General features: G+C 46.0%; 56 non-coding genes across 56 annotated transcripts; all 56 read right to left on the bottom strand.

Annotated features, from left to right (window-relative positions):
- Nucleotides 1-8: 8 nt before the first annotated feature.
- On the bottom strand, nt 9-127 carry LOC145812245 (5S ribosomal RNA). The gene has a single exon (XR_014355775.1). It is a non-coding gene; the product is annotated as a 5S ribosomal RNA (ribosomal RNA).
- A 197-nt stretch (nt 128-324) lies between these two features.
- On the bottom strand, nt 325-443 carry LOC145810755 (5S ribosomal RNA). Its single transcript, XR_014354311.1, has one exon. It is a non-coding gene; the product is annotated as a 5S ribosomal RNA (ribosomal RNA).
- Nucleotides 444-639: 196 nt separating this feature from the next.
- LOC145811464 (5S ribosomal RNA) lies at nt 640-758 on the bottom strand. The gene has a single exon (XR_014355004.1). It is a non-coding gene; the product is annotated as a 5S ribosomal RNA (ribosomal RNA).
- Nucleotides 759-957: 199 nt separating this feature from the next.
- LOC145810604 (5S ribosomal RNA) lies at nt 958-1,076 on the bottom strand. The gene has a single exon (XR_014354165.1). It is a non-coding gene; the product is annotated as a 5S ribosomal RNA (ribosomal RNA).
- A 192-nt stretch (nt 1,077-1,268) lies between these two features.
- LOC145811426 (5S ribosomal RNA) lies at nt 1,269-1,387 on the bottom strand. Its single transcript, XR_014354968.1, has one exon. It is a non-coding gene; the product is annotated as a 5S ribosomal RNA (ribosomal RNA).
- Nucleotides 1,388-1,579: 192 nt separating this feature from the next.
- Nucleotides 1,580-1,698, bottom strand: LOC145810259 (5S ribosomal RNA). The gene has a single exon (XR_014353835.1). It is a non-coding gene; the product is annotated as a 5S ribosomal RNA (ribosomal RNA).
- Nucleotides 1,699-1,895: 197 nt separating this feature from the next.
- On the bottom strand, nt 1,896-2,014 carry LOC145810822 (5S ribosomal RNA). Its single transcript, XR_014354377.1, has one exon. It is a non-coding gene; the product is annotated as a 5S ribosomal RNA (ribosomal RNA).
- Nucleotides 2,015-2,209: 195 nt separating this feature from the next.
- Nucleotides 2,210-2,328, bottom strand: LOC145810779 (5S ribosomal RNA). Its single transcript, XR_014354335.1, has one exon. It is a non-coding gene; the product is annotated as a 5S ribosomal RNA (ribosomal RNA).
- A 196-nt stretch (nt 2,329-2,524) lies between these two features.
- Nucleotides 2,525-2,643, bottom strand: LOC145812078 (5S ribosomal RNA). Its single transcript, XR_014355603.1, has one exon. It is a non-coding gene; the product is annotated as a 5S ribosomal RNA (ribosomal RNA).
- Nucleotides 2,644-2,834: 191 nt separating this feature from the next.
- On the bottom strand, nt 2,835-2,953 carry LOC145810741 (5S ribosomal RNA). Its single transcript, XR_014354297.1, has one exon. It is a non-coding gene; the product is annotated as a 5S ribosomal RNA (ribosomal RNA).
- Nucleotides 2,954-3,149: 196 nt separating this feature from the next.
- LOC145811201 (5S ribosomal RNA) lies at nt 3,150-3,268 on the bottom strand. Its single transcript, XR_014354748.1, has one exon. It is a non-coding gene; the product is annotated as a 5S ribosomal RNA (ribosomal RNA).
- Nucleotides 3,269-3,457: 189 nt separating this feature from the next.
- LOC145811756 (5S ribosomal RNA) lies at nt 3,458-3,575 on the bottom strand. Its single transcript, XR_014355289.1, has one exon. It is a non-coding gene; the product is annotated as a 5S ribosomal RNA (ribosomal RNA).
- A 190-nt stretch (nt 3,576-3,765) lies between these two features.
- Nucleotides 3,766-3,884, bottom strand: LOC145810072 (5S ribosomal RNA). Its single transcript, XR_014353638.1, has one exon. It is a non-coding gene; the product is annotated as a 5S ribosomal RNA (ribosomal RNA).
- A 193-nt stretch (nt 3,885-4,077) lies between these two features.
- On the bottom strand, nt 4,078-4,195 carry LOC145812173 (5S ribosomal RNA). Its single transcript, XR_014355699.1, has one exon. It is a non-coding gene; the product is annotated as a 5S ribosomal RNA (ribosomal RNA).
- A 194-nt stretch (nt 4,196-4,389) lies between these two features.
- On the bottom strand, nt 4,390-4,508 carry LOC145812085 (5S ribosomal RNA). The gene has a single exon (XR_014355611.1). It is a non-coding gene; the product is annotated as a 5S ribosomal RNA (ribosomal RNA).
- Nucleotides 4,509-4,706: 198 nt separating this feature from the next.
- Nucleotides 4,707-4,825, bottom strand: LOC145811169 (5S ribosomal RNA). The gene has a single exon (XR_014354718.1). It is a non-coding gene; the product is annotated as a 5S ribosomal RNA (ribosomal RNA).
- A 195-nt stretch (nt 4,826-5,020) lies between these two features.
- Nucleotides 5,021-5,139, bottom strand: LOC145811898 (5S ribosomal RNA). The gene has a single exon (XR_014355429.1). It is a non-coding gene; the product is annotated as a 5S ribosomal RNA (ribosomal RNA).
- Nucleotides 5,140-5,334: 195 nt separating this feature from the next.
- LOC145810739 (5S ribosomal RNA) lies at nt 5,335-5,453 on the bottom strand. Its single transcript, XR_014354295.1, has one exon. It is a non-coding gene; the product is annotated as a 5S ribosomal RNA (ribosomal RNA).
- Nucleotides 5,454-5,648: 195 nt separating this feature from the next.
- Nucleotides 5,649-5,767, bottom strand: LOC145809715 (5S ribosomal RNA). Its single transcript, XR_014353277.1, has one exon. It is a non-coding gene; the product is annotated as a 5S ribosomal RNA (ribosomal RNA).
- A 195-nt stretch (nt 5,768-5,962) lies between these two features.
- Nucleotides 5,963-6,081, bottom strand: LOC145812306 (5S ribosomal RNA). Its single transcript, XR_014355843.1, has one exon. It is a non-coding gene; the product is annotated as a 5S ribosomal RNA (ribosomal RNA).
- A 198-nt stretch (nt 6,082-6,279) lies between these two features.
- Nucleotides 6,280-6,398, bottom strand: LOC145811700 (5S ribosomal RNA). The gene has a single exon (XR_014355235.1). It is a non-coding gene; the product is annotated as a 5S ribosomal RNA (ribosomal RNA).
- Nucleotides 6,399-6,590: 192 nt separating this feature from the next.
- Nucleotides 6,591-6,709, bottom strand: LOC145812293 (5S ribosomal RNA). Its single transcript, XR_014355829.1, has one exon. It is a non-coding gene; the product is annotated as a 5S ribosomal RNA (ribosomal RNA).
- Nucleotides 6,710-6,907: 198 nt separating this feature from the next.
- LOC114275960 (5S ribosomal RNA) lies at nt 6,908-7,026 on the bottom strand. Its single transcript, XR_003633988.2, has one exon. It is a non-coding gene; the product is annotated as a 5S ribosomal RNA (ribosomal RNA).
- Nucleotides 7,027-7,222: 196 nt separating this feature from the next.
- Nucleotides 7,223-7,341, bottom strand: LOC114276059 (5S ribosomal RNA). Its single transcript, XR_003634062.2, has one exon. It is a non-coding gene; the product is annotated as a 5S ribosomal RNA (ribosomal RNA).
- Nucleotides 7,342-7,535: 194 nt separating this feature from the next.
- On the bottom strand, nt 7,536-7,654 carry LOC114275829 (5S ribosomal RNA). Its single transcript, XR_003633863.2, has one exon. It is a non-coding gene; the product is annotated as a 5S ribosomal RNA (ribosomal RNA).
- Nucleotides 7,655-7,852: 198 nt separating this feature from the next.
- Nucleotides 7,853-7,971, bottom strand: LOC114275993 (5S ribosomal RNA). Its single transcript, XR_003634022.1, has one exon. It is a non-coding gene; the product is annotated as a 5S ribosomal RNA (ribosomal RNA).
- Nucleotides 7,972-8,165: 194 nt separating this feature from the next.
- On the bottom strand, nt 8,166-8,284 carry LOC114275794 (5S ribosomal RNA). The gene has a single exon (XR_003633829.2). It is a non-coding gene; the product is annotated as a 5S ribosomal RNA (ribosomal RNA).
- A 192-nt stretch (nt 8,285-8,476) lies between these two features.
- On the bottom strand, nt 8,477-8,595 carry LOC114276054 (5S ribosomal RNA). The gene has a single exon (XR_003634057.1). It is a non-coding gene; the product is annotated as a 5S ribosomal RNA (ribosomal RNA).
- A 191-nt stretch (nt 8,596-8,786) lies between these two features.
- Nucleotides 8,787-8,905, bottom strand: LOC114275863 (5S ribosomal RNA). The gene has a single exon (XR_003633896.2). It is a non-coding gene; the product is annotated as a 5S ribosomal RNA (ribosomal RNA).
- Nucleotides 8,906-9,099: 194 nt separating this feature from the next.
- Nucleotides 9,100-9,218, bottom strand: LOC114275957 (5S ribosomal RNA). Its single transcript, XR_003633985.1, has one exon. It is a non-coding gene; the product is annotated as a 5S ribosomal RNA (ribosomal RNA).
- A 194-nt stretch (nt 9,219-9,412) lies between these two features.
- LOC114275840 (5S ribosomal RNA) lies at nt 9,413-9,531 on the bottom strand. Its single transcript, XR_003633874.2, has one exon. It is a non-coding gene; the product is annotated as a 5S ribosomal RNA (ribosomal RNA).
- Nucleotides 9,532-9,726: 195 nt separating this feature from the next.
- Nucleotides 9,727-9,845, bottom strand: LOC114276003 (5S ribosomal RNA). Its single transcript, XR_003634034.1, has one exon. It is a non-coding gene; the product is annotated as a 5S ribosomal RNA (ribosomal RNA).
- A 197-nt stretch (nt 9,846-10,042) lies between these two features.
- Nucleotides 10,043-10,161, bottom strand: LOC114275910 (5S ribosomal RNA). Its single transcript, XR_003633941.2, has one exon. It is a non-coding gene; the product is annotated as a 5S ribosomal RNA (ribosomal RNA).
- Nucleotides 10,162-10,358: 197 nt separating this feature from the next.
- Nucleotides 10,359-10,477, bottom strand: LOC114275862 (5S ribosomal RNA). The gene has a single exon (XR_003633895.2). It is a non-coding gene; the product is annotated as a 5S ribosomal RNA (ribosomal RNA).
- Nucleotides 10,478-10,673: 196 nt separating this feature from the next.
- LOC114276030 (5S ribosomal RNA) lies at nt 10,674-10,792 on the bottom strand. The gene has a single exon (XR_003634045.2). It is a non-coding gene; the product is annotated as a 5S ribosomal RNA (ribosomal RNA).
- Nucleotides 10,793-10,993: 201 nt separating this feature from the next.
- Nucleotides 10,994-11,112, bottom strand: LOC114275940 (5S ribosomal RNA). The gene has a single exon (XR_003633969.1). It is a non-coding gene; the product is annotated as a 5S ribosomal RNA (ribosomal RNA).
- A 196-nt stretch (nt 11,113-11,308) lies between these two features.
- On the bottom strand, nt 11,309-11,427 carry LOC114275941 (5S ribosomal RNA). Its single transcript, XR_003633970.2, has one exon. It is a non-coding gene; the product is annotated as a 5S ribosomal RNA (ribosomal RNA).
- A 202-nt stretch (nt 11,428-11,629) lies between these two features.
- Nucleotides 11,630-11,748, bottom strand: LOC114275793 (5S ribosomal RNA). Its single transcript, XR_003633828.2, has one exon. It is a non-coding gene; the product is annotated as a 5S ribosomal RNA (ribosomal RNA).
- Nucleotides 11,749-11,946: 198 nt separating this feature from the next.
- On the bottom strand, nt 11,947-12,065 carry LOC114275827 (5S ribosomal RNA). The gene has a single exon (XR_003633861.2). It is a non-coding gene; the product is annotated as a 5S ribosomal RNA (ribosomal RNA).
- A 199-nt stretch (nt 12,066-12,264) lies between these two features.
- LOC114275857 (5S ribosomal RNA) lies at nt 12,265-12,383 on the bottom strand. The gene has a single exon (XR_003633890.2). It is a non-coding gene; the product is annotated as a 5S ribosomal RNA (ribosomal RNA).
- A 193-nt stretch (nt 12,384-12,576) lies between these two features.
- Nucleotides 12,577-12,695, bottom strand: LOC145812191 (5S ribosomal RNA). Its single transcript, XR_014355717.1, has one exon. It is a non-coding gene; the product is annotated as a 5S ribosomal RNA (ribosomal RNA).
- A 202-nt stretch (nt 12,696-12,897) lies between these two features.
- LOC145811524 (5S ribosomal RNA) lies at nt 12,898-13,016 on the bottom strand. Its single transcript, XR_014355064.1, has one exon. It is a non-coding gene; the product is annotated as a 5S ribosomal RNA (ribosomal RNA).
- Nucleotides 13,017-13,214: 198 nt separating this feature from the next.
- Nucleotides 13,215-13,333, bottom strand: LOC114276063 (5S ribosomal RNA). Its single transcript, XR_003634065.2, has one exon. It is a non-coding gene; the product is annotated as a 5S ribosomal RNA (ribosomal RNA).
- Nucleotides 13,334-13,530: 197 nt separating this feature from the next.
- Nucleotides 13,531-13,649, bottom strand: LOC114275797 (5S ribosomal RNA). The gene has a single exon (XR_003633832.2). It is a non-coding gene; the product is annotated as a 5S ribosomal RNA (ribosomal RNA).
- Nucleotides 13,650-13,846: 197 nt separating this feature from the next.
- LOC145811528 (5S ribosomal RNA) lies at nt 13,847-13,964 on the bottom strand. Its single transcript, XR_014355069.1, has one exon. It is a non-coding gene; the product is annotated as a 5S ribosomal RNA (ribosomal RNA).
- Nucleotides 13,965-14,157: 193 nt separating this feature from the next.
- On the bottom strand, nt 14,158-14,276 carry LOC145809081 (5S ribosomal RNA). The gene has a single exon (XR_014352575.1). It is a non-coding gene; the product is annotated as a 5S ribosomal RNA (ribosomal RNA).
- Nucleotides 14,277-14,473: 197 nt separating this feature from the next.
- LOC145811336 (5S ribosomal RNA) lies at nt 14,474-14,592 on the bottom strand. Its single transcript, XR_014354880.1, has one exon. It is a non-coding gene; the product is annotated as a 5S ribosomal RNA (ribosomal RNA).
- Nucleotides 14,593-14,782: 190 nt separating this feature from the next.
- On the bottom strand, nt 14,783-14,901 carry LOC145810592 (5S ribosomal RNA). The gene has a single exon (XR_014354154.1). It is a non-coding gene; the product is annotated as a 5S ribosomal RNA (ribosomal RNA).
- A 134-nt stretch (nt 14,902-15,035) lies between these two features.
- LOC145810912 (5S ribosomal RNA) lies at nt 15,036-15,154 on the bottom strand. The gene has a single exon (XR_014354464.1). It is a non-coding gene; the product is annotated as a 5S ribosomal RNA (ribosomal RNA).
- Nucleotides 15,155-15,349: 195 nt separating this feature from the next.
- Nucleotides 15,350-15,468, bottom strand: LOC145811818 (5S ribosomal RNA). The gene has a single exon (XR_014355349.1). It is a non-coding gene; the product is annotated as a 5S ribosomal RNA (ribosomal RNA).
- A 199-nt stretch (nt 15,469-15,667) lies between these two features.
- On the bottom strand, nt 15,668-15,786 carry LOC145811782 (5S ribosomal RNA). The gene has a single exon (XR_014355315.1). It is a non-coding gene; the product is annotated as a 5S ribosomal RNA (ribosomal RNA).
- A 195-nt stretch (nt 15,787-15,981) lies between these two features.
- On the bottom strand, nt 15,982-16,099 carry LOC145812039 (5S ribosomal RNA). Its single transcript, XR_014355566.1, has one exon. It is a non-coding gene; the product is annotated as a 5S ribosomal RNA (ribosomal RNA).
- A 198-nt stretch (nt 16,100-16,297) lies between these two features.
- LOC145812255 (5S ribosomal RNA) lies at nt 16,298-16,416 on the bottom strand. Its single transcript, XR_014355784.1, has one exon. It is a non-coding gene; the product is annotated as a 5S ribosomal RNA (ribosomal RNA).
- Nucleotides 16,417-16,609: 193 nt separating this feature from the next.
- On the bottom strand, nt 16,610-16,728 carry LOC145812008 (5S ribosomal RNA). Its single transcript, XR_014355536.1, has one exon. It is a non-coding gene; the product is annotated as a 5S ribosomal RNA (ribosomal RNA).
- Nucleotides 16,729-16,923: 195 nt separating this feature from the next.
- Nucleotides 16,924-17,042, bottom strand: LOC145811889 (5S ribosomal RNA). Its single transcript, XR_014355421.1, has one exon. It is a non-coding gene; the product is annotated as a 5S ribosomal RNA (ribosomal RNA).
- A 197-nt stretch (nt 17,043-17,239) lies between these two features.
- Nucleotides 17,240-17,358, bottom strand: LOC145812119 (5S ribosomal RNA). Its single transcript, XR_014355643.1, has one exon. It is a non-coding gene; the product is annotated as a 5S ribosomal RNA (ribosomal RNA).
- Between the last annotated feature and the right edge of the window lie 137 nt (nt 17,359-17,495).

Below are 17,495 nucleotides of genomic sequence, written 5' to 3'. Positions count from 1 at the left end.
GAACAAATGGGGTGCAACACGAGGACTTCCCAAGGGGTCAAAAATCCTAGTACTCCTCTCGCCCAAGCACGCTTAACTGCGGAGTTCTGTTGGGATCCGGTGCATTAGTGCTGGTATGATCGCTCCCGATGATTAACCACGACTTTATTGTTTTAATCAGTAGACGGGAAAAAAATGAAATTGAATGGAATAGGATAATCTGGAAATGGTTTAAAAGGGAGAAATTTGTCGAAAAGGAGGCGAAGGCGATTGAATGGGCTAAAAATCGGACAGGCTGTCCGGGGAAAAGAAAAAAAGGGGGGGGGGGTGGAAAAAGGAACAAAAGGGTTGCAACACGAGGACTTCCCAAGGGGTCACCCATCCTAGTACTACTCTCGCCCAAGCACGCTTAACTGAGGAGTTCTGATGGGATCCGGTGCATTAGTGCTGGTATGATCGCACCCGAAGATTAACCGTGACTTTATTGTTTTAAGCAGTGGACGGGAAAAAAAATGAAATTGAATGAAACAGGATAATCTGGAAATGGTTTAAGAGGGAGAAATTTGTCGAAAAGGAGGCGAAGGCGATTGAATGGGCTAAAAATCGGACAGGCCGTCCGGGAAAAAAAAAAAATGGGGCGGGGTGGGAAAAGGGACAAAAGGGGAGCAACACGAGGACTTCCCAGGGGGTAACCCATCCTAGTACTACTCTCACCCAAGCACGCTTAATTGCGGAGTTCTGATGGGATCCGGTGCATTAGTGCTGGTATGATTGCACCCGAAGATTAACCGCGACTTTATTGTTTTAAGCAGTAGCTGGGAAAAAAAATGAAATTGAATGGAACAGGATAATCTGGAAATGGTTTAAAAGGGAGAAATTTGTCGAAAAGGAGGCGAAGGCGATTGGATGGGCTAAAAATCGGACAGGATGTCCGGGAAAAAAAAAAAAAAAGGGGGCGGGGTGGAAAAAGAGATAAAAGGGGAGCGACACGAGGACTTCCCAAGGGGTCACCCATCCTAGTACTACTCTCGCCCAAGCACGCTTAATTGCGGAGTTCTGATGGGATCCGGTGCATTAGTGCTGGTATGATCGCACCCGAAGATTAACCGCGACTTTATTGTTTTAAGCAGTCGAAGGGAAAAAAAATGAAATTGAATGGAACAGGATAATCTCGAAATGGTCTAAAAGGGATAAATTTGTCGAAAAGGTGGCGAAGGCGATTGAATGGGCTAAAAATCGGACAGGCTGTCCGGGGAAAATAAAAGGGGGGGGTGGAAAAAGGGACAAAAGGGGTGCAACACAAGGACTTCCCAGGGGGTCACCCATCCTAGTACTACTCTCGTCCAAGCACACTTAACTGCGGAGTTTTGATGGGATCCAGTGCATTAGTGCTGGTATGATCGCACCCGAAGATTGACCGCGACTTTATTGTTTTCAGCATTAGACGGAAAAAAAAATGAAATTGAATGGAACAGGATAATCTGGAAATGGTTTAAAAGGGAGAAATTTGTCGAAAAGGAGGCGATGGCGATTGAATCGGCTAAAAATCAGACAGGCTGTCCGGGGAAAAAAAAAACGAGGGGGTGGAAAAGGGACAAAAGGGGTGCAACACGAGGACTTCCCAGGGGGTCACCCATCCTAGTACTACTCTCACCCAAGCACGCTTAACTGCAGAGTTCTGATGGGATCCGGTGCATTAGTGCTGGTATGATCGCACCCGATGATTAACCGCGACTTTATTGTTTTGAGTAGTAGACGGGAAAAAAATGAAATTGAATGGAACAGGATAATCTGGAAATCGTTTAAAAGGGAGAAATTTGTCGAAAATGGGGCAAAGGCGATTGAATGGGCTAAAAATCGGACAGGCTGTCCGGGGGAAAAAAAAAACTAGGGCGGGGGTGGAAAAAGGGACAAAAAGGGTGCAACACGAGGACTTCCTAGGGGGTCACCCATCCTAGTACTACTCTCGCCCAAGCACGCTTAACTACGGAGTTCTGATGGGATCCGGTGCATTAGTGCTTGTATGATCGCACCCGACGATTAACCGCGACTTTATTGTTTTAAGCAGTAGACGGGAAAAAAAATGAAATTGAATGGAACAGGATAATCTGGAAATGGTTTAAAAGGGAGAAATTTGTCAAAAAGGAGGCGAAGGCGATTGAATGGGCTAAAAATCGGACAGGCTGTCCGGGGGAAAAAAAAAAGGGCGGGGGTGGAGAAAGGGTCAAAAGGGGTGCAACACGAGGACTTCCCAGGGGGTCACCCATCCCGGTACTACTCTCGCCCAAGCACGCTTGACTGCGGAGTTCTGATGGGATTCGGTGCATTAGTGCTGGTATGATCGCACCCGAAGATTAACCGCGACTTTATTGTTTTAAGCAGTAGACGCGAATAAAAAGGAAATTGAATGCAACAGGATAATCTGGAAATGGTTTAAAACCGAGAAATTTGTCGAAAAGGAGGCGAAGGCGATTGAATGGTCTAAAAATCGGACAGGCTGTCCGGGGAAAAAAAAAATGGGGGGCAGGTGGAAAAAGGAAGAAAAGGGGTGCAACACCAGGACTTCCTAGGGGGTCAACCATCCTAGTACTACTCTCACCCAAGCACGTTTAACTGCGGAGTTCTGATGGGATCCAGTGCATTAGAGCTGGTATGATCGCACCCGAAGATTATCCGCGACTTTATTGTTTTAAGCAGTAGAAGGGAAAAAAAATGAAATTGAATGGAACAGGATAATCTGGAAATCGTTTAAAAGGGAGAAATTTGTCGAAAAGGAGGCGAAGGTGATTGAATGGTCTAAAAATAGGACAGGCTGTCCGGGGAAAAAAAAAAATGGGGGTGGAAAAAGGGACAAAAGGGTGCAACACGAGGACTTCCCAAGGGGTCACGCATCCCAGTACTACTCTCGCCCAAGCACGCTTAACTGCGGAGTTCTGATGGGATCCGGTGCATTAGTGCCGGTATGATCGCACCCGAAGATTAACCGCGACTTTGTTGTTTTAAGCAGTAGATAGGAAAAAAAATGAAATTGAATGGATCAGGATAATCTGGAAAATGGCTTAAAAGGGAAAAATTTGTCGAAAAGGAGGCGAAGGCGATTGAATGGGCTAAAAATCGGACAGGCTGTCCGGGGAAAAAAAAAATAAAGGGGGGTGGAAAAAGTGACAAAAGGGGAGCAACACGAGGACTTCCCGGGGGGTCACCTATCCTAGTACTACTCTCGCCCAAGCACGCTTAACTGCGGAGTTCTGATGGGATCCGGTGCATTAGTGCTGATATGATCGCACCCGAAGAATAATCGCAACTTTATTGTTTTAACCAATAGACGGGAAAAAAATGAAATTGAATAGAACAGTATAATCTGCAGTGGTTTAAAAGGGAGAAATTTGTCGAAAAGGAGGTGAAGGCGATTGGATGGGCTAAAAATCGGACAGGCTGTCCGGGGAAAAAAAAAGGGGGGGTGGAAAAAGGGACAAAAGGGTCGCAACACGAGGACTTCGCAGGGGGTCACCCATCTAGTACTACTCTCGCCCAAGCACGCTTAACTGCGGAGTTCTGATGGGATCCGGTGCATTAGTGCTGGTATGATCGCACTCGAAGATTAACCGCGACTTCATTGTTTTAAGCAGTAGACGGGAAAAAAATGAAATTGAATGGAACAGGATAGTCTGGAAATGGTTTAAAAGGGAGAAATTTGTTGAAAATGAGGCGAAGGCGATTGAATGGGCTAAAAATCGGACAGGCGGTCTGGGGGAAAAAAAAAAGGGGGGTGGAAAAAGGGACAAAAGGGTGCAACACGAGGACTTCCTCGGAGGTCACCCATCCTAGTACTACTCTCGCCCAAGCACGCTTAACTGCGGAGTTCTGATGGGATCCGGTGCATTAGTGCTGGTATGATCGCACCCGAAGATTAACCGCGACTTTATTGTTTTAAGCAGTAGACGGGAAAAAAAATGATATTGAATGGAACACGATAATCTGGAAATGGTTTAAAAGGGAGAAATTCGTCGAAAAGGAGGCGAAGGCGATTGAATGGGTGAAAAATCGGACAGGCTGTCCGGGGAAAAAAAAAATGGGGGGGTGGAAAAAGGGACAAAAGGGGTGCAACACGAGGACTTCCCCGGGGTAACCCATCCTAGTACTACTCTCGCCCAAGCACGCTAAACTGCGGAGTTTTTATGGGATCCGGTGCATTAGTGCTGGTATGATTGCACCCGATGAATAACCGCGACTTTATTGTTTTAAGTAGTAGACGGGAAAAAAAATGAAATTGAATGGAACAGGACAATCTGGAAATGGTTTAAAAGGAAGAAATTTGTCGAAAAGAAGGCGATGGCGATTGAATGGGCTAAAAATCGGACAGGTTGTCCGGCGAAAAAAAAAAGAGGGGGGGTGGAAAAAGGGACAAAAGGGGTGCAACACGAGGACTTCCCAGGGGGTGACCCATCCTAGTACTACTCTCGCCCAAGCATGCTTAACTCCGAAGTTCTGATGCGATCCGGTGCATTAGTGCTGGTATAATCGCACCGAAAGATTAACCGCGACTTTATTGTTTTAAGCAGTAGACAAGAAAAAAAATGAAATTGAATGGAACAGGATAATCTCGAAATGGTTTAGAAGGAAGAAATTTGTCGAAAAGGAGGCGAAGGCGATTGAATGTGCTAAAAATCGGACAGGTTGTCCAGGGAAAAAAAAAACGGGGGGGGGGGTTGGAAAAAGGGACAAAAGGGGTGCAATACGAGGACTTCCCATCGGGTCAGCCATCCTAGTACTACTCTCGCCCAAGCACGCTTAACTGCGGAGTTCTGATGGGATCCAGTGCATTGGTGCTGGTATGATCGCACCCGAAGATTAACCGCGACTTTATTGTTTTAAGCAGTAGACGGGAAAAAAATTGAAATTGAATGCAACAGGATAATCTGGAAATGGTTTAAAAGGGAGAAATTTGTCGAAAAGGAGGCGAAGGCGATTGAATGGGCTAAAAATCGGATAGGCTGTCCGGGGAAAAAAAAAAAAAGGGAGTGTGGAAAAAGTGACAAAAGGGTTGCAACATGAGGACTTTCCAGGGGGTCACCCATCCTAGTACTACTCTCGCCCAGGCACGCTTAACTGCGAAGTTTTGATGGGATCCGGTGCATTAGTGCTGGTATGATCGCAACCGAAGATTAACCGCGACTTTATTGTTTTAAGCAGTAGACCAGAAAAAAAATGAAATTGAATGGAACGGGATAATCTGGAAATGGTTTAAAAGGGAGAAATTTGTCGAAAAAGAGGCGAAGGCGATTGACTGGGTGAAAAATCGGACAGGCTGTCCGGGGAAAAAAAAAAATGGGGGGGGTGGAAAAACGGACAATAGCGGTGCAACACGAGGACTTCCCAGGGGGTCACCCATCCTAGTACTACACTCGCCCAAGCACGCTTAACTGCGGAGTTCTGATGGGATCCGGTGCATTAGTGCTGATATGATCGCACCCGAAGATTAACCGCGACTTTATTGTTTTAAGCAGTAGACGGGAAAAAAAATGAAATTGAATGGAACCGGATAATCTGGAAATGGTTTAAAAGGGAGAAATTTGTCGAAAAGGAGGCGAAGGCGATTGAATGGGCTAGAATTCGGACAGGCTGTCCGGGAAAAAAAAAAAGGGGGCGGGGTGGAAAAAGGGACAAAAGGGGTGCAACACGAGGACTTCCCCGGGGGTCACCCATCATAGTACTACTCTCGCCCAAGCACGCTTAACTGCGGAGTTCTGATGGGATCCGGTGCATTAGTGCTGGTATGATCGCACCCGAAGATTAACCGCGACTTTATTGTTTTAAGCAGTAGACGGGAAAAAAAATGAAATTGAATGGAACCGGATAATCTGGAAATGGTTTAAAAGGGAGAAATTTGTCGAAAAGGAGGCGAAGGCGATTGAATGGGCTAGAATTCGGACAGGCTGTCCGGGAAAAAAAAAAAGGGGGCGGGGTGGAAAAAGGGACAAAAGGGGTGCAACACGAGGACTTCCCCGGGGGTCACCCATCATAGTACTACTCTCGCCCAAGCACGCATAATTGCGGAGTTCTGATGGGATCTGATGAGTTGGTGCTGGCATGATTGCACCCGAAGATTAACCACGACTTTATTGTTTTAAGCAGTAGACGGGAAAAAAAATGGAATTGAATGGAACAGGATAATCTGGAAATGGTTTAAAAGGGAGAAATTTGTCGAAAAGCAGGCGAAGGCGATTGAATGGGCTAAAAATCGGACAGGCTGTCCGGGGAAAAAAAAAAAAAAGGGAGGGGGTGGAATAGCGGACAAAAGGGGTACAATACGAGGACTTCCCAGGGGGTCACCCATCCTAGTACTACTCTCGCCCAAGCACGCTTAACTGCGGAGTTCCGATGGGATCCGGTGCATTAGTGAGGGTATGATCGCCCCCGAAGATTATCCGCAACTTTATTTTTTTAAGCAGTGGATGTGAAAAAAAATGAAATTGAATGGAACAGGATAATCTGGAAATGGTTTAAAAGGGAGAAATTAGTCGAAAAGGAGGTGAAGACGATTGAATGGGCTAAAAATCGGACAGGTTGTCCGGGAAAAAAAAAAGGGCGGGGTGGAAAATGGGACAAAAGGGTTGCAACACGAGGACTTCCCTGGGGGTCACCCATCCTAGTACTAATCTCAGCCAAGCACGCTTAACTGCGAAGTTTTGATGCGATCCGGTGCATTAGTGCTGGTATGATCGCACCCGAAGATTAACCGCGACTTTATTGTTTTAAGCAGTAGACTGGAAAAAAAATGAAATTGAATGGAACAGGATAATCTCGAAATGGTTTAGAAGGAAGAAATTTGTCGAAAAGGAGGCGAAGTCGATTGAATGGGCAAAAAATCGGACAGGTTGTCCGGGGAAAAAAAAAAAAAAAGTGGGGGTTGGAAAAAGGGACAAAAGGGGTGCAACACGAGGACTTCCAAAGGGGTCACCCATCCTAGTACTACTCTCGCCCAAGCACGCTTAACTGCGGAGTTCTGATGGGATCCGGTGCATTAGTGCTGGTATGATCGCACCCGAACATTAACCGCGACTTTATTGTTTTAAGCAGTAGACGGGAAAAAAAATGAAATTGAATGGAACAGGATAATCTGGAAACGGTTTAAAAGGGAGAAATTTGTCGAAAAGGAGGCGAAGGCGATTGAATGGGATAAAAATCGGACAGGCTGTCTGGGAAAAAAAAAAGAGGGGGGGGGTTGGAAAAAGGGACAAAAGGGGTGCAACACGAGGACTCCCCAGGGGGTCACCCATCCTAATACTACTCTCGCCCAAGCACGCTTAACTGCGGAGTTCTGATGGGATCCGGTGCATTAGTGCTGGTATGATCGCACCCGAAAATTAACCGCGACTTTATTGTTTTAGGCAGTAGACGTGAAAAAAAATGAAATTTAATGGAGCAGTATAATCTGGAAATGGTTTAAAAGGGAGAAATTTGTCGAAAAGGAGGCGAAGGCGATTGAATGGGCTAAAAATCGGACAGGCTGTCCAGAGAAAAAAAAAAGGTGGAGGGTGGAAAAAGGGACAAAAGGGGTGCAACACGAGGACTTCCCAGGGGGTCACCCATCCTAGTACTACTCTCGCCCAATCACGCTTAATTGCGGAGTTCTGATGGGATACGGTGCATTAGTGTTGGTATGATCGCACCCGAGGATTAACTGCGACTTTATTGTTTTAAGCAGCAGACGGGAAAAAAAATGAAATAGAATGAAACAGGATAATCTGAAAATGGTTTAAAAGGGAGAAATTTGTCGAAAATGCGGCGAAGGCGATTGAATGGTCTAAAAATCGGACAGGCTGTCCGGGGAAAAAAAAAAAGAAAAGGGGGGCTGGAAAAAGGGACAAAAGGGGTGCAACACGAGGACTTCCCAGGGGGTCACCCATCCTAGTACTACTCTCGCCCAATCACGCTTAATTGCGTAGTTTTGAAGGGATCCGGTGCATTAGTGCTGGTATGATCGCACCCGAGGATTAACTGCGACTTTATTGTTTTAAGCAGCAGACGGGAAAAAAAATGAAATTGAATGAAACAGGATAATCTGAAAATGGTTTAAAAGGGCGAAATTTGTCGAAAAGGAGGCGAAGGCGATTGAATGGGATAAAAATCAGACAGGCTGTCCGGGGAAAAAAAAAACGGGGGGGTTGGAAAAAGGGACAAAAGGGGTGCAACACGAGGACTCCCCAGGGGGTCACCCATCCTAGTACTACTCTCGCCCAAGCACGCTTAACAGCGGAGTTCTGATGGGATCCGGTGCATTAGCGCAGGTATGATCGCACCCGAAGATTAACCGCGACTTTATTGTTTTAAGCAGTAGACTGGAAAAAAATGAAATTGAATGGAACAGGATAATCTGGAAATGGTTTAAAAGGGAGAAATTTGTCGACATTGAGGCGAAGGCGATTGAATGGGCTAAAAATCGGACAGACTGTCCGGGGAAAAAAAAAAGGAGGGGGTTGAAAAACGGACAAAAGGGGTGCAGCACGAGGACTTCCCAGGGGGTCACCCATCCTAATACTACTCTCGCCCAAGCACGCTTAACTGCGGAGTTCTGATGGGATCCGGTGCATTAGTGCTGGTATGATCGCACCCGGAGATTAACCGCGATTTTTTTGTTTTAAGCAGTAGACGGGAAAAAAAATTAAATTGAATGGAACAGGATAATCTGGAAATGGTTTGAAAGGTAGAAATTTGTCGAAAAGGAGGCGAAGGCGATTGAATGGGTTAAAAATCGGACAGGCTGTTCCGGAAAAAAAAAAGGGGGGGTGGAAAAAGGGACAAAAGGGGTGCAACACGGGGACTTCCCAGGGGGTCACCCATCCTAGTACTACTCTCGCCCAAGCACGCTTAACTAAGGAGTTCTGATGGAATCCGATGCATTAGTGCAAGTATGATCGCACCCGAAGATTAACCGCGACTTTATTGTTTTAAGCAGTAGACGGGAAAAAAAATGAAATTGAATGGAACAGGATAATGTGGAATTGGTTTAAAAGGGAGAAATTTGTCGAAAAGGAGGCGAAGGCGATTGAATGGGCTAAAAATCGGACAGGCTAGCCGGGAAAAAAAAAAAAGGTGGGGGTGGAAAAAGGGACAAAAGGGGTGCAACACGAGGACTTCCCAGGGGGTCCCCCATCCTAGTACTACTCTCGCGCAAGTATGCTTAACTGCGTAGTTCTGATGGGATCCGGTGCATTAGTGCTGGTATGATCGCACCCGGAGATTAACCGCGACTTTATTGTTTTAAGCAGTAGACGGGAAAAAAAATGAAATTGAATGGAGCAGTATAATCTGGAAATGGTTTAAAAGGGAGAAATTTGTCGAAAAGGAGCCGAAGGCGATTGAATGGGCTAAAAATCGGACAGGCTGTCCGGAGAAAAAAAAAAAGGTGGAGGTGGAAAAAGGGACAAATGGGGTGCAACACGAGGACTTCCCAGGGGGTCACCCATCCTAGTACTACTCTCGCCCAATCACGCTTAATTGCGGAGTTCTGATGGGATCTGGTGCATCAGTGCTGGTACGATCGCACCCGAGGATTAACTGCGACTTTATTGTTTTAAGCAGCAGACGGGAAAAAAAATGAAATTGAATGAAACAGCATAATCTGGAAATGGTTTAAAAGGGAGAAATTTGTCGAAAAGGAGGCGAAGGCGATTGAATGGGTTAAAAATCGGACAGGATGTCCGGGGAAAAAAAAAAGAAAAGGGGGGTGGAAAAAGGGACAAAAGGGGTCAACACGAGGACTTCCCAGGGGGTCTCCCATCCTCGTACTACTCTCGCGCAAGCACGCTTATCTACGGAGTTCTGATGGGATCCGGTGCATTAGTGCTGGTATGATCGCACTCGAGGATTAACCGCGACTTTATTGTTTTAAGCGGTAGACGGGAAAAAAAAATAAAATTGAATGGAACAGGATAATCTGGAAATGGTTTAAAAGGGAGAAATTTGTCGAAAAGGAGGCGAATGCGATTGAATGGGATAAAAATCGGATAGGCTGTCCGAGGAAAAAAAAAAGAGGGGGGGGTTGGAAAAAGGGACAAAAGGGGTGCAACACGAGGACTCCCCAGGGGGTCACCCATCCTAGTACTACTCTCGCCCAAGCACGCTTAACAGCGGAGTTCTGATGGGATCCGGTGCATTAGTGCAGGTATGATTGCACCCGGAGATTAACCGCAATTTTATTGTTTTAAGCAGTAGACGGGAAAAAAAATTAAATTGAATGGAACAGGATAATCTGGAAATGGTTTAAAAGGGAGCAATTTGTCGAAAAGGAGGCGAAGGCGATTGAATGGGTTAAAAATCGGACAGGCTGTCCATGAAAAAAATAAGAAAAGGGGGCGATGGAAAAAGGGACAAAAGGGGTGCAACACGAGGACTTCCCAGGGGGTCACCCGTCCTAGTACTACTCTCGCCCAAGCACGCTTAACTATGGAGTTCTGATGGGATCCGATGCATTAGTGCAGGTATGATCGCACCCGAAGATTAACCGCGACTTTATTGTTTTAAGCAGTAGACGGGAAAAAAAATGAAATTGAATGGAACAGGATAATGTGGAATTGGTTTAAAAGGGAGAAATTTGTCGAAAAGGAGGCGAAGGCGATTGAATGGGCTAAAAATCGGACAAGCTGTCCGGGAAAAAAAAAAAAAGGGGGGGGGTGGAAAAAGGGACAAAAGGCGGGCAACACGAGGACTTCCCAGGGGGTCACCCATCCTAGTACTACTCTCGCCCCAGCACGCTTAACTGCGGAGTTCTGATGGGATCCGGTGCATTAGTGCTGGTATGATCGCACCCGGAGATTAACCGCGACTTTATTGTTTTAAGCAGTAGACGGGAAAAAAAATGAAATTGAATGGAGCAGTATAATTTGGAAATGGTTTAAAAGGGAGAAATTTGTCGAAAAGGAGCCGAAGACGATTGAATGGGCTAAAAATCGGACAGGCTGTACGGAAAAAAAGAAAAAAGAAAAGGTGGAGGGTGGAAAAAGGGACAAAAGGGGTGCAACACGAGGACTTCCCAGGGGGACACCCATCCCAGTACTACTCTCGCCCAATCACGCTTAGTTGCGGAGTTCTGATAGGATCCGGTGCATCCGTGCTGGCATGATCACACCCCAGGATTAACTGCGACTTTATTGTTTTAAGCAGTAGACGGGAAAAAAAATGAAACTGAATGAAACAGGATAATCTGGAAATGGTTTAAAAGGGAGAAATTTGTCGAAAAAGAGGCGAAGGCGATTGAATGGGCTAAAAATCGGACAGGCTGTCCGGGGAAAAAAAAAAGAAAAGGGGGGTGGAAAAAGGGACAAAAGGGGTGCAACACGAGGACTTCCCAGGGGGTCACCCGTCCTAGTACTACTCTCGCCCAAGCACGCTTAACTGCGGAGTTCTGATGGGATCCGGTGCATTAGTGCTGGTATGATCGCACCCGGAGATTAATCGCGACTTTATTGTTTTAAGCAGTAGACGGAAAAAAAAAATGAAATTGAATGGAGCAGTATAATTTGGAAATGGTTTAAAAGGGAGAAATTTGTCGAAAAGGTGCCGAAGACGATTGAATGGGCTAAAAATCGGACGGGCTGTCCGGAAAAAAAAAAAAAAGAAAAGGTGGAGGGTGGAAAAAGGGACAAAAGGGGTGCAACACGAGGACTTCCCAGGGGGACACCCATCCCAGTACTACTCTCGCCCAATCACGCTTAGTTGCGGAGTTCTGATAGGATCCGGTGCATCCGTGCTGGCATGATCACACCCGAGGATTAACTGCGACTTTACTGTTTTAAGCAGTAGACGGGGGAAAAAAAATGAAACCGAATGAAACAGGATAATCTGGAAATGGTTTAAAAGGGAGAAATTTGTCGAAAAGGAGGCGAAGGCGATTGAATGGGCTAAAAATCGGACAGGCTGTCCGGGGAAAAAAAAAAGAAAAGGGGGGTGGAAAAAGGGACAAAAGGGGTGCAACACCAGGACTTCCCAGGGGGTCTCTCATCCTAGTACTACTCTCGCCTAAGTACGCTTATCTACGGAGTTCTGATGGGATCCGGTGCATTAGTGCTGGTATGATCGCACCTGAGGATTAACCACGACTTTATTGTTTTAAGCAGTAGACGGGAAAAAAAATGAAATTGAATGGAACAGGATAATCTGGAAATGGTTTAAAAGGGAGAAATTTGTCGAAAAGGAGGCGAAGGCGATTGAATGGGATAAAAATCGGATAGGCTGTCCGGGGAAAAAAAAAAAAGGGGGGGGGGGTTGGAAAAAGGGACAAAAGGGGTGCAACACGAGGACTCCCCAGGGGGTCACCCATCCTAGTACTACTCTCGCCCAAGCACGCTTAACTGCGAAGTTCTGATGGGATCCGGTGCATTAGTGCAGGTATGATCGCACCCGAAGATTAACCGCGGCTTTATTGTTTTATGAAGTAGACGGGAAAAAAAATGAAATTGAATGGAACAGGATAATCTGGAAATGGTTTAAAAGGGGGAAATTTGTCGAAATGGAGGCGAAGGCGATTGAATGGGCTAAAAATCGGACAGACTGTCCGGGGGAAAAAAAAAAGGTGGGGTGGAAAAAGGGACAAAAGGGGTGCAACACGAGGACTCCCCAGTGTGTCACCCATCCTAGTACTACTCTCGCCGAAGCACGCTTAACTGCGGAATTCTGATGGGATCCGGTGCATTAGTGCTGGTATGATCGCACCCGAAGATTAACCGCGACTTTATTGTTTTAAGCAGTAGACGGGAAAAAAAATGAAATTTAATGGAACAGGATAATCTAGAAATGGTTTAAATGGGCGAAATTGGTCGAAAAGGAGGCGAAGGCGATTGAATGGAATAAAAATCGGACAGGCTGTCCGGGGAAAAAAAAAACGGGGGGGGGGGGGGGGTTGAAAAAGGGACAAAAGGGGTGCAGCACGAGGACTTCCTAGGGGGTCACCCATCCTAATACTACTCTCGCCCAAGCACGCTTAACTGCGGAGTTCTGATGGGATCCGGTGCATTAGTGCTGGTATGATCGTACCCGGAGATTAACCGCGATTTTATTGTTTTAAGAAGTAGACGGGAAAAAAAATTAAATTAAATGGAACAGGATAATCTGGAAATGGTTTAAAAGGGAGAAATTTGTCGAAAAGGAGGCGAAGGCGATTGAATGGGCTAAAAATCGGATAGGCTGTCCGGAAAAAAAAAAAAAAAAGGGGGAGGGTGGAAAAAGGGACAAAAGGGGTGCAATACGAGGACTTCCCAGGGGGTCACCCATCCAAGTACTACTCTCGCCCAATCACGCTTAATTGCGGAGTTCTGATGGGATCCGGTGCATTAGTGCTGGTATGATCGCACCTGAGGATTAACTGTGACTTTATTGTTTTAAGCAGCAGACGGGAAAAAAAATGAAATTGAATGAAACAGGATAATCTGGAAATGGTTTAAAAGGGAGAAATTTGTCGAAAAGGAGGTGAAGGCGATTGAATGGGCTAAAAATCGGACAGGCTGTCCGAGGAAAAAAAAAAGAAAAGGGGGGGTGGAAAAAGGGACAAAAGGGGTGCAACACCATGACTTCCCAGGGGGTCTCCCATCCTAGTACTACTCTCGCCCAAGCACGCTTATCTACGGAGTTTTGATGGGATCCGGTGCATTAGTGCTGGTATGATCGCACCCGAAGATTAACCGCGACTTTATTGTTTTAAGCAGTTGACGGGAAAAAAAATGAAATTGAATGGAACAGGATAATCTGAAAATGGTTTAAAAGGGAGAAATTTGTCGAAAAGGAGGCGAAGGCGATTGAATGGGATAAAAATCGGACAGGCAGTCCGGGGAAAAAAAAAAGGGGGGGGGGGTTGGAAAAAGGGACAAAAGGGGTGCAACACGAGGACTTCCAGGGGGTCACCCATCCTAGTACTACTCTCGCCCAAGCACGCTTAACAGCGGAGTTCTGATGGGATCCGGTGCATTAGTGCAGGTAGGATCGCACCCGAAGATTAACCGCGACTTTATTGTTTTAAGCAGTAGACGGGAAAAAAAATGAAATTGAATGGAACAGGATAATCTGGAAATGGTTTAAAAGGGAGAAATTTGTCGAAATGGAGGCGAAGGGGATTGAATAGGCTAAAAATCGGACAGGCTGTCCGGGGGAAAAAAAAAAGGGGGGGTGGAAAAAGGGACAAAAGGGGTGCAACACGAGGACTTCCCAGGGGGTCACCCATCCTAGTACTACTCTCGCCCAAGCACGCTTAACTGCGGAGTTCTGATGGGATCCGGTGCATTAGTGCAGGTATGATCGCACCCAGAGATTAACCACGACCTTATTGTTTTAAAAAGTAGACGGGAAAAAAAATTAAATTGAATGGAACAGGATAATCTGGAAATGGTTTAAAAGGGAGAAATTTGTCGAAAAGGAGGCGAAGGCGATTGAATGGGTTAAAAATCGGACAAGCTGTCCGGGGAAAAAAAAAAGAAAAGGGGTGGTGGAAAAAGGGACAAAAGGGGTGCAACACGAGGACTTCCCAGGGGGTAACCCATCCTAGTACTACTCTCGCCCAAGCACGCATAACTAAGGAGTTCTGATGGGATCCGGTGCATTAGTGCTGGTATGATCGCACCCGAAGATTAACCGCGACTTTATTGTTTTAAGCAGTAGACGGGAAAAAAAATGAAATTGAATGGAACAGGATAATCTGGAAATCGTTTAAAAGGGAGAAATTTGTCGAAAATGGGGCGAAGGCGATTGAATGGGCAAAAAATCGAACAGGCTGTCCGATGAAAAAAAAAAGAAAAGAGGGGGGGTGGAAAAAGGGGTGCAACGCGAGGACTTCCCTGGGGGTCACCCATCCTAGTACTACTCTCGCCCAAGCACGCTTAACAGCGGAGTTCGGATGGGATCCGGTGCATTAGTGCTGGTATGATCGCACCCGAAGATTAACCGCGAATTTATTGTTTTAAGCAGTAGACGGGAAAAAAAATTAAATTGAATGGAACAGGATAATCTGGAAATGGTTTAAAAGGGAGAAATTTGTCGAAAAGGGGGGGGTGGAAAAAGGGACAAAAGGGGTGCAACACGAGGACTTTCCAGGGGGTCACCCATCCTAGTACAACTCTCGCCCAAGCACGCTTAACTGCGGAATTCGGATGGGATCCGGTGCATTAGTGCTGGTATGATCGCACCCGAAGATTAACCACGACTTTATTGTTTTAAGCAGCAGACGGGAAAAAAAAATGAAATTGAATGGAACTGGATAATCTGGAAATGGTTTAAAAGGGAGAAATTTGTCGAAAAGGGGGCGAAGGCGATTGAATGGGCTAAAAATCGAACAGGCTGTCCGGTGAAAAAAAAAAATAGGGGAGTGGAAAAAGGGACAAAAGGGGTGCAACGCGAGGACTTCCCAGGGGGTCACCTATGCTAGTACTACTCTCGCCCAAGCATGCTTAACTGCGGAGTTCTGATGCGATCCGGTGCATTAGTGCTGGTATGATCGCACCCGAAGATTAACCGCGACTTTATTGTTTTAAGCAGTAGACGGGAAAAAAAATGAAATTGAATGGAACAGGATAATCTGTTAAGGGTTTAAAAGGGAGAAATTTGTCGAAAAGGAGGCGAAGGCGATTGAATGGGATAAAAATCGGACAAACTGTCCGGGGAAAAAAAAAAAAAGGGGGGGGGGGTGGAAAAAGGGACAAAAGGGGTGCAACAAGAGGACTTCCCAGGGGGTCACCCATCCTAGTACTACTCTCGCCCAAGCACGCTTAACAACAGAGTTCTGATGGGATCCGGTGCATTAGTGCAGGTATGATCGCACCTGAAGATTAACCCCGACTTTATTTTTTTAAGCAGTAGACGGGAAAAAAAAAGAAATTGAATGGAACAGGATAATCTGGAAATGGTTTAAAAGGGAGAAATTTGTCGTAAAGGAGGCGAAGGCAATCGAATGGGCTAAAAATCGGACAGGCTGTCTGGGGGAAAAAAAAAAAAGGGGGGGTGGAAAAAGGGACAATAGGGGTGCAAGACGAGGACTTCCCAGGGGTCACCCATCCTAGTACTACTCTCGCCCAAGCACGCTTAACTGCGGAGATCTGATGGGATCCGATGCATTAGTTCAGGTATAATCGCACCCGAAGATTAACCGCGACTTTATTGTTTTAAGCAGTAGACGGGAAAAAAAATGAAATTGAATGAAACATGACAATCTGGAAATGGGTTAAAAGGGAGAAATTTGTCGAAAAGGAGGTGAAGGCGATTGAATGGGCTAAAAATCGGACAGGCTGTCCGGGGAAAAAAAAAAAAAAAGGGGGGGGGTGGAAAAAGGGACAAAAGGGTGCAACACGAGGACTTCCTAGGGGGTCACCTATCCTAGTAGTACTCTCGCCCAAGCACGCCTAACTGCGGAGTTCTGATGGGATCCGGTGCATTAGAGCTGGTATGATCGCTACCGAAGATTCACCGCGACTTTATTGTTTTAAGCAGGAGACGGGAAAAAAAATGAAATTGAATGGAACAGGATAATCTGTTAATGGTTTAAAAGGGAGAAATTTGTCGAAAAGGAGGCGAAGGCGATTGAATGGGATAAAAATCGGACAGGCTGTCCAGGGAAAAAAAAAGAGGGGGGGTGGAAAAAGGGACAAAAGGGGTGAAGCACGAGGACTTCCCAAGGGGTCACCCATCCTAATACTACTCTCGCCCAAGCACGCTTAACTGCAGAGTTCTGATGGGATCCGGTGCATTAGTGCTGGTATGATCGCACCGGGAGATTAACCACGAATTTATTGTTTTAAGCCGTAGACGGGAAAAAAAATTAAATTGGATGGAACAGGATAATCTGGAAATGGTTTAAAAGGGAGAAATTTGTCGAAAAGAAGGCGAAGGCGATTGAATGGGCTAAAAATCGGACAGGCTGTCCGGGGAAAAAAAAAAAAGGGCGGGGTGGAAAAAGGGACAAAAGGGGTGAAACACGAGGACTTCCCCGGGGGTCACCCATCCTAGTACAACTCTCGCCCAAGCACGCCTAACTGCGGAGTTCTGATGGGATCCGGCGCATTAGTGCTGGTATGATCGCACCCGAAGATTAACCACGACTTTATTGTTTTAAGCAGTAGACGGGAAAAAAAATGAAATTGAATGGAACAGGATAATCTGGAAATGGTTTAAAAGGGAGAAATTTGTCGAAAAGGGGGCGAAGGCGATTGAATGGGCTAAAAATCAGACAGGCTGTCCGGTGAAAAAAAAAAAAGGGGGGGGTGTGGAAAAAGGGACAAAAGGGGTGCAACGCGAGGACTTCCCAGGGGGTTACCCATCCTAGTACTACTCTCGCCCAAGCATGCTTAACTGCGGAGTTCTGATGGGTTCCGATGCATTGGTGCTGGTATGATGGCACCCGAAGATTAACCGCAACTTTATTGTTTAAAGCAGTAGACGGGAAAAAAATTGAAATTGAATGGAACAGGATAATCTGGAAATGGTTTAAAAGGGAGAAATTTGTCGAAAATGGGGCGAAGGCGATTGAATGGGGTAAA

Source organism: Camellia sinensis, chromosome 14, assembly GCF_055761805.1.
Source record: "Camellia sinensis isolate YWXY chromosome 14, ASM5576180v1, whole genome shotgun sequence".
In the NCBI taxonomy this organism is placed as follows: Eukaryota; Viridiplantae; Streptophyta; class Magnoliopsida; order Ericales; family Theaceae; genus Camellia; species Camellia sinensis.
This window is presented reverse-complemented; position numbering and strand designations above follow the sequence as displayed.